Consider the following 9,133-nt stretch of genomic DNA (forward strand, 5'->3'; position numbering starts at 1 on the left):
TGCAGCCTGCACACGGCCCCGCAGGCATCCTGGGGAGCAGTGACGAGGCTCGGGACAGGACCGCTGAGGCTGTGGCCTGAACACGGCCCCGCAGGCGTCCCGAGCCCACTGAGAAGTCATCACGTTATGATCAGGGACACTCAGGTCAGCGGAAAGCCTCCTTTCAAGCATCCAAAGAGACAAGTTGCAACACTGCTTCAGAGACCTCAGAGGCAGGAGGCATGCATCTCCGGTGGACTTGCTCCGGGATGGTCTCGCGGGAAGCGGAGCTCAGAGGGTGTGAATCTCTGCAAACAAGCCCTTCTGGAAGGCGCTGGCAGAGCCCAGGCCGAGGGCACCCATGCTTCCCCAGCTCCTGGTCAGCCGTGCCCACGCTTGGCTCCCAAGAGTATTCCCAGCCCTGGGCCTCTGAGTCACTTCCTCCCTCAAGCTCATCTCTCTGTTCATGTCAGCGTGAGATAAACCACATTTGTTCTCACCTCGGAGTGACGTGGAGGCGCGCTCACCCGCAGGCCTCTGTTCTCCCCTCCAGCCCCCTTAAAAACTGCCTCTAACACTCACTTAGCAAGCGTTTGGATGGCTTTCCCAAGGAGCAGTGACTTATTCCAACTCCTGGGGACGATCTCAAAGATACGCTGTCGGCAAGTGAGACGGAGCGGCCTCCCTGGTACATGGTCACAGCCGGACCTTCCCCAGACACGGGCCTCATCACCAAGGTGGACGGGAGGATGGAGACCCATCCCACGGCTGGGGAAATGGGCATTCCAGAGGGAGGGGGGCCCTATTTCCCACCAACAGGGCCACTTCAAATTCCAAGTCAGTTCAACAGGGAGTTAAAAGTCCTGTTTGGCACCTTAGAATTAATTAGCTCAGAGTTTTGCTTTCTCATCCCGGACTCTAGATGCTCTGATATGACACCGGGAGAAGGTTCAGGAACTGATGTTGCTGCTGTGAATTTTATTTGCCTAAAAAGAGTGAGAAATGCCCCGAAGCCCTCACAGGGACAACCGGTGGGTCTCCCCAACTCTGAGAGTCTGCCGGGCACAGGCAGGGGAAGGGGCTTCAGGTCACAGCCACTGAACAGACCCTTCACCCGAGGGCCCCCCGGATACCACACGTGGAGGCCCATGGTCTCGGCTGGTGCCACCAAGGAGGTGTCCATCGAGCCAGCTCACAGACTTCATCCCAACACCCTCAGAGGCTTCTGCTCGCCTCACCCGCCCTGGAAGGCTGGGGGATGCTCGGCAGGACTGGACTGGGGAGCGGACAGGAGCGGTGATCCGGCCGGCCATGGGCAGGGCAGACCGGGAACCAGAGACCTCCCCGTCCCCCGCCGCTGAGGCACTGGGAGCTGCAATCCCACAGCGCCCAGAGGCCGAAGAAGGCCCACCCGAATGGGAGGGGGCACTGGGCCACCCCCCCCCTCCCCCGCACAGCTTGGAGTACCTGCCCTGGGGGGCCCAGACCCAGTCCGGGTCTCAGAGGGCCTCTCACACTCTTGAGTCAGAGCCTGAATCACTGCACCGTCTACCCTTCAGCAGGCAGGCCCCTACGGAGGTTGAGATGGTGGGGTGCACTCAGGTACTGCCTGCAGACCCCAGCCCAGGTGGGCCTCCATTCCAGATAAGCCCCCATCCTAAATGGGCCTCCACCCAAGGTGGGCCTCCATCCTGGACCGGCCTCTGCTCTAGGTGGGGCTCCGTCCCAGATGGGCCTCCGCCACGTGAGACAGGAGGGAGAAAGACCGTGTGACCTTTCCCTGGAATCCAGCCAATCCAATCCATTATGCAAGGCCTTCTTCCTGAAAGCCTGGCAGGGAAGAGGGACATGGGGGAGGGGCTTTCTCACCCCCAAGTAGGTGTGACAGTCAATGAAACCCAGCGGTTTGAAGCTGATCCTGCTGTGCAAGCACAGTTATCTAGTTGCTGTCTTCCGCGTTTCACCCAAGATGGTGACAAGTGTCTGGGATGTCCCTCTGCCTGTCACTCAGCTCTGTAAACAGAGGTGGAATCTAAACTTGCTTTGTTTACCCTGTTAATGCAGAGACTTTGGGGATGTTCACAAAATTTTCAGCGGAAAGGGGAGACCACCACTTTGGAGAATTTGGTGGCCCTGACCTACTGTTCTGGATGCTTCTGTACAAAAGTTCTCACATAACTTCTCACAGCCCTGGAGGGGGCACGGGTCTCTACTTGGAGGGGGCAGGCAATAAAGCTGAAAGGCCACGACCAAGTTTCCTGCAGGGCCGCCCGAGGTCTCCCCGTCCACGAGGTCCTGGGCGCAGTTATCTCTTGGCTCCCATAAAACTAGCTGAGCTCCCAAGTTCCGAGTGGCCTCCATCCGGGGCTGTCACAAAGAAGGCACTCCTCAGGCTCAGCGAGCAGGACTCTTCCCGCGGGATGACGCACGTGGAGGACAGCTGGAAGGAAACCAAACCAACTGATCCGCGGGGCTAAGGTTCCACCTCCCTCTGCTTTGCTGATTTTTGTACTTGTGAGAGTTACGGGAAATTCTTCTAAATGCTTTAAAAAGATACTGTTTCTTCGGGAGTGGGGCGAGGGCGGGGCTTGCCGACCGTCAGCTGTCGGCTGTTTGCCCTACGGCCCCGCCCCGCCCCAGGTGGGGAGGGCACATCAGAGGGCCCCTTGCCCCCCATCCCCGCACCTGAGTCATGCTCACTCCCCGCCCACTGCGTTCATTGCGTTACCTCTGCTGGATCCGCTCCAGGCTTCCAAATTTAGCAATCCTCTGCTTAGGCACGGCTTCTTGGAGTCCTAGCCATATCTTAATGATGCAAAAAAAAAAAAAAAAAGCGCAGCCCATTAAACACGATCTGATGGCTATCTGCAGCTTGAGCGATGTAGCTGACAGCTCAGAATGAAAGAAGATACAGGAGGCCCCACAACTGTGCACGCAGAGCACACTCAGTACAAACAAGGACAGTAGATTACATCTTTCCAATAAACCGGAGGCTCATCCCTCGAACTGCCCGCCGCGAACCGCCGGGGCCTCCTTAACAACCCGGCTAACGATGGGGCGTTGGGGGCGGGGGGCCAGGGACCCCATGTGAGAAACCGCGGGTCAGGTGCAGGCTGCCTGCCCAGCTGAGACGGCCGTTTAATCTGTTATCCCAACGTGGTTTGTAGGAACAGTAAACTGCACCCAGATTTTAAAGGATGAAAAAGGTCTCCACTGTTTCAGACCTCCACATCCACTGGGTGATGTGAGGGAGCGCCCTGAGTGGCCCCCGGTCTTCTCTCTGGAACAGAGGAATGAAGCTCTGGTCTTCAGGGGTCAGGTGAGGGGGTCAGGAGCAGGGAAGTTGGGCTTGCAGCCTGCCACCTAAGTGCCCAAGAACTGCCCGGGCAGAATTCAGCTCTTCTCCAGAAAGCTACTGGTCGTGGGCAGGCTGGATTTGCTCTTGGGGTAAAGTTCCTTCTTAATGAGCTGCAATTCTTGCTCAACAGCCAGCCCCCACCCCAGGCAGTCTCATCAAGATGATAACATCAACCCAGGTGCCGGGCAGTCTTTAAAAGTCGTAAATCTTCGCAGTCACCTAAGGGAACCGGAGGAAAAAAGGTGAAGCAAGTTTGCAAGAACCTTTCCCAGGTGTTATTTTGCAAGTCCAGAGCTAATTGATGGTTCTGCCACAATAGCTACAAGTGATAAAGATCTGTAAACACTCCACGCTGGAGGCAAGTCGGGGAGGCCCCAGGGTGTGCAGCCGCCAGATGGAGCCGCTGCCTCCCGCAGGCCAGCACCCCTGCGCGGCCTGGTGGCTCAGAAGGCTGGGTACCACCGGAGTCAAGGTGAGGAAGGTCCCCGCGAGGGACAGAAGTCTAGGCAAAAGGATGGTTGGGGGGGAGTGGGCAGGTGCCTCCCACCGAAGTCAGAGCTCTCCAAGACGACCAGGTTGCTAAGAAACAGCAGTGGAGGAGCTTGAATTTGCTCTTAGGATCCCATCTTGGCCTCCCCATCACACACACACTAGCTTCTAAAGGACATAAGATCCATTTTAAAGCTAGCAACTCTCTTTGCAAGATGAGGAAGGGGAGGAAAGCTACCCCATGGTCCCCTCTTCCCCTGCAGCCCTGGGCATGCACGGGGCCTCAGGACCTAATGGGATTCTGGGGGCGAGGGTGGGAGAGGGGTGATAAAGCCTGGTGAGGATTGCCACACAGAGGCACAAAGCCCATTTACATTTCCATTGGCTTCACAAGAAGAAAATGCGGAGTTTTCCTCATTTTTGCCATTGCTGAAAAATTAGCCTTTGCCTGAGCAAAGAGAGTCACGTTTCCGTCCATGGTATCACCCCCGACTCAGAGGGAGTCCAGAGCATCAGAAAAACTTTTTAAAAGAAATTACAGATGATAACATTTTCATTTGCTTCTTTATATTCCGTAGCCTGGTTTTTAACTGCATTTGCTTGGGGATTTTTTTCTTATGAAAATAGTATTATGTGTGACGTTCAGGCTCCCATAAAAATGATGACAGCCACAGTGTCTTTGATGATATGTATTCGGAACCTATAAATAACTCCAATATAAATAAGTCCTGAAGCAACGTGGGCAAAAGGAAGCCAGGTCAGATTCCATGTCGGGCTCTCCCCGGTTGCCTTTGTGTCTCACCACCTGAAAGTTCAGGAGCACACCGCTGCCTCCTCCAGGAGGATGGGGTAGGGGTGGGGGGCACACCTAGGCCCACGCCCTGGGGGGAGCCTGCCTCTAAGACAGACCCTCTTCCACCGAGAGGGCCAGGGACCCCCAGGGACCACACCAGCTCTCAGCACGGCCGGTGACTCGAACTCAACGAGGGAGTGAGAAAAAAAGCAAGCTGCTGAAGGAAATGCCTCTGGCTCCCACCCCCTCTTTATTTTGCCTCTGGAATTCGGCATCAATGAATCTCTCCCTGTCAGCTCTTGCTTCGCAGAGTGTGAGCTCCTGAAAACAGGGCTTAAAAGTTCTGATTATTTTTAAAGGATTAAATTGTGTCTTGTTTGTGTATTCTCCTTCTCTGAATGGCAGAGCTCGGGATCCACGCGCTGGCCATTTTCACAGCATCAGCCTGGGTTTGGAATGACTCACTCCCGGAGAGCTGGTGCTTGGTGGGAGCAGAAAGCCGGCGTCGGGGGCCCGGCTCATGAAACCTTCAGGTCAGTTCTAGGCGATGCCTTCCCTAGTGGCCGCCAGCTCCCTAGTGGCTCAGATGGTAAAGAATCTGCCTGCAATGCAGGACACCCAGGTTTGATCCCTGGATTGAGAAGATCTCCTGGAGAAGGGTATGGCAACCCACTCCAGTATTCTTGCCTGGAGAATTCCATGGACAGAGGGGCCTGTTGGGTACTGTCCATGGAGTCGCGAACAGTCAGAGACGACTGAGCGGCTAACACACTGGAAAAGCCAAGGCCAGGCCATCCTAGCCACTGGCAGATGACAATCTGAAATAAGACTCACATAGTCCTTCAAATTCTCTCCTTAAAAAAGCAAAAAAAGTCCCCCTGCCCCACCCTGAGGCAAATGGATCTGGCAAAATACAGGCCTCCTATAGTAAAGGCATCCCCGGGATAAAGTGAATTAACTTAGGAGAGACCACTTCTGGGCAGGGCTGGGGGACACGTCCAGACGTGTTCAGTTCAGTCGCTCAGCCATGTCTGACTCTTTGTGACCCCATGGACTGCAGCACACCAGGCCTCCCTGTCCATCACCAACTCCCAGAGCTTACTCAAACTCACGTCCGTTGAGTCAGTGATGCCATCCAACCATCTCATCCTCTGTCATCCCCTTCTCCTCCTGCCCTCAATCTCTCCCAGCATGGGGGTCTTTTCAGATGAGTCAGCTCTTCGCATATTGTGGCCAAAGTATTGGGGTTTCAGCTTCAGCATCAGTCTTTCCAATGAATATTCAGCACTGATTTCCTTTAGGATGCACTGGTTGGATCTCCTTGCAGTCCAAGGGACTGTCAAGAGTCTTCTCTAACACCACAGCTCAAAAGCATTAATTCTTTGGCACTCAGCTTTCTTTATAGTGCAACTCTCACATCCATACATGACCACTGGAAAATCCCTAGCTTTGACTGGACTGACGGTTTTCACGTAAATGACTGGTTTGCAAGCAGGCTTTGCCGGTGAATCAGGCACAGTGTGGCCTGAGGCTTCTGAGCTGTGGGACCTGGGCCACGCCAACTGTGGAGGCTCAGACTCCAGCCCCGTGAGTCTGTGGGTACCGGGCATCTCCCCCATCACTCAGGAGCACCGAGACTAGGAGATGCCCCAGACCTGGACTCCTGGCCGACCCCCATCAGGAGGGGAAGCTCAGTTCCGGGGCGGGACCCTGCAGCAGCTGCCCCAGGATGTGGGCTGGCGCCGAAGGCCCCTCCAGGGCCGGTCACCGTGTGCCTGCTTTGCTGTGTGCGTTAGCTGGACCTGCCGTTTGTTTTTAACTTAATAGAGTTAATTTAAAGCAACTTTGTCGCTGCTGGGATCTGAATTATTTGCTGTTTCCAAATACAGGCCTATTTAAAACAAACAGCCCTCTTAAGTTCTAAAATGAATTTTCTAAAACTTTAGCATAATTTACAAGGATTAGTAAATCTGAACCATTTCTTAGACGTGACTTCTGGAGGGACTCGGGCTTCCGTCGGGGAGGATTGTAACTGTTTATGAGCAGTTCTGATGCAGGCGGGCCCTGAAGTCCAGGTCAGGCAGGAGCTGTCCTGTGCTGAAGAAGCAGCCCCAGGAGTCATTGCTCGGGGTGTTTCTCCTGCCCTGCTCGTGGTGGAGAATCGGGGGATAGTAGGTCTTCTGCAGAAGCACCCTGGCCCCTCACGGGGACAGGCTTAGCCGCAGATCCTCGCTTTTCCCTGGAATAAGGTGTTCTCAGGGGCTCTGCGGAGCCTCCTGACCGCCCTCAACATCAATACTGACCCCAACCCTGAATCTGGGTGTGGTTTGCACACTTGCAAGAATTCACAGCCACCTCCTGCAACACTCCACACAATCCCCAAACAGGGGAAACTGAGAAGCACAAATATTTTTTCTAAACAGTAAATAAAGAGATGTATTCCTCTTACCCTTCCCTTGACCCCTCCCCCTCCTTCCCTCCTCTCTCTTCCTCTCCCGCTCCCCCCTCCCCCACAAATGCCGCCTCTCCACATGAGTCTCACAGGTGACCACCTTGTTCTGCAGGAAGGGGACTCATCCTGTGAGGGGGGCTGCTGACCCCTCCCGCGACCCCCTCCCGGGCTGGCCACCTGGGCCAGGCCTGTGGACACTGCAGCCCAAACTAAGCGAACCCCAAAAGGGGGCCTCTCCTTGGAACGCTTGGCAGAGCTTGTCAGGCCAGCATGCTTTGAAGGATCATCCAAACGCATTAAATGCAGGAACAGCAGAACCTCGAGTTTGATAACTGTTATCGGAGCCAAAAGAGTTACATTAAAAATAGATCATTTGGCCACATTCAACAAAGCCAGAGCCTGCAAACGGTTCTAAATGGTCTGGGCATGCAGGGACCTCCTGTAACTGGCTGGTGACCTGAGACTGTTGGTGAGTGTGGCCAACAGCACCACTGTGTTAGGAAAGCCCTGTGTTCCAGGGCTGGGCCCTCAAAGGGCAGGCGGGCAGGCCCCAGCCCAGGCTCTGCCGCACGGGTGGGCAGCTTCCCTGAGTCTGCGCTCCTCACTCGCATCCTGGTATTCACACCCATGGACAAGTGGACAGATTTTGCTGCCTCCTTTTGAGTCATGAGCTCAAGCAAAATACAGCTCTGCAGACGGTTATCCCCTCTTCCGTCACTCACCTCCACCAAAAGCTCCTGTGAAAATAGGAAATATTTGACTGTGTTTGTGAGTTAGGAAGTTTTCACTCACTACCATTACCACACGTGTGTGCTGCATGCTAAGTCGCTCAGTTGTGTCCAACTCTTTGTGACCCCCATGGACTGTAGCTCACCGGGCTCCTCTGCCCATGGGCTTCTCCAGGCAGAAATACTGGAGTGGGTTTCCATGCCCTCTTCCAGGAGCTCTTCCCACACAGGGATTGAACCCGAGTCTCCTGTGGCTCCTGCATTGCAAGCGGACTCTACCGCTGAGCCACCGGGAAGACCATGCAAGCGGACTCTACCGCTGAGCCACCAGGAAGACCATGCCGTTACCAATATCCCCCCTTTCAATTTGACCGTCACGTATTCAGGCTCGCCCTTCTATTTGGTGGCCTTGCCCCGTGGTGCGGAGGAAGCACCTTTCAGACGATGCAAAGGGCATGTTTTCTCACTCACTGAACGACTCGTTCAGACCGGCAAGTGCGGTTCCCTTTGTTTCCAAAGATTCAGGAAACAGAACTACCAGCCGCTCCACCCGCACTTGTGTCTACTCTGATTAAAGAGAGATCAGTAAAGGAGGGGAAACCATTTCTGTTTGAGGAACTTTGCTGCTGCGCTCCGCGGTGGACATCCTCTGCCTCGTGCTAAATGGAGCTTAACCCAGAGAAAGGAACACATCTGGAAAAGATGCCGAGGTGGCCGCAAGGGAGGCGAGGAGGAGAAGTGCACTCGGGAGAGGGTGAGGGGCTGCTGCTCCGGGGCCGGCGGGGACGTCTCTGGACAGCAGCGCAAGCTTGCATTGATCATTTTTACGTTATCAACATAATAAAATTTTAAAAAACCTCTCTGCTCTAGAAAGAAGAAAGCACAGTTACTATCCTTTCGCGTGTATAGGGTCTTCGCTGGCACCAATTCTTAAACATTCTCTTGTAAATTATTAAATTGCATTTCCTTTTGAAGTTGGCTTGGTCATTTTTCCTCCCACACATTGTGATCAGGAAATTCCAAATAGAGGGAGATTTTAGGATGGAGGAAAAGATAGAGACCCAAAACACACCCTCGTGTTTTAGAAATGTTTGCTTTCATAAAGGAAGAGAAACTCATCATGGTAGAAAAATCGTCCTTTCAGTTTGATTTCTGGGGGGAGGGGGGTTCAATTTCCATAAAGATATGGTTTTAAATATATATATTTTTAATGAGATTGACTTGTTTCAAGCCATGTGGCGGCATGGTTAAATTCTTCACGGACAAGAGAGAGAGAGAGATTTATTTCCCAGAAACCACAGAATGCCAAAATCTCCCTGCAAGGGATAGCCCCC

This window comes from Bison bison, unplaced genomic scaffold (assembly GCF_000754665.1).
Source record: "Bison bison bison isolate TAMUID 2011002044 unplaced genomic scaffold, Bison_UMD1.0 scf7180017864377, whole genome shotgun sequence".
Classification (NCBI taxonomy): Eukaryota; Metazoa; Chordata; class Mammalia; order Artiodactyla; family Bovidae; genus Bison; species Bison bison.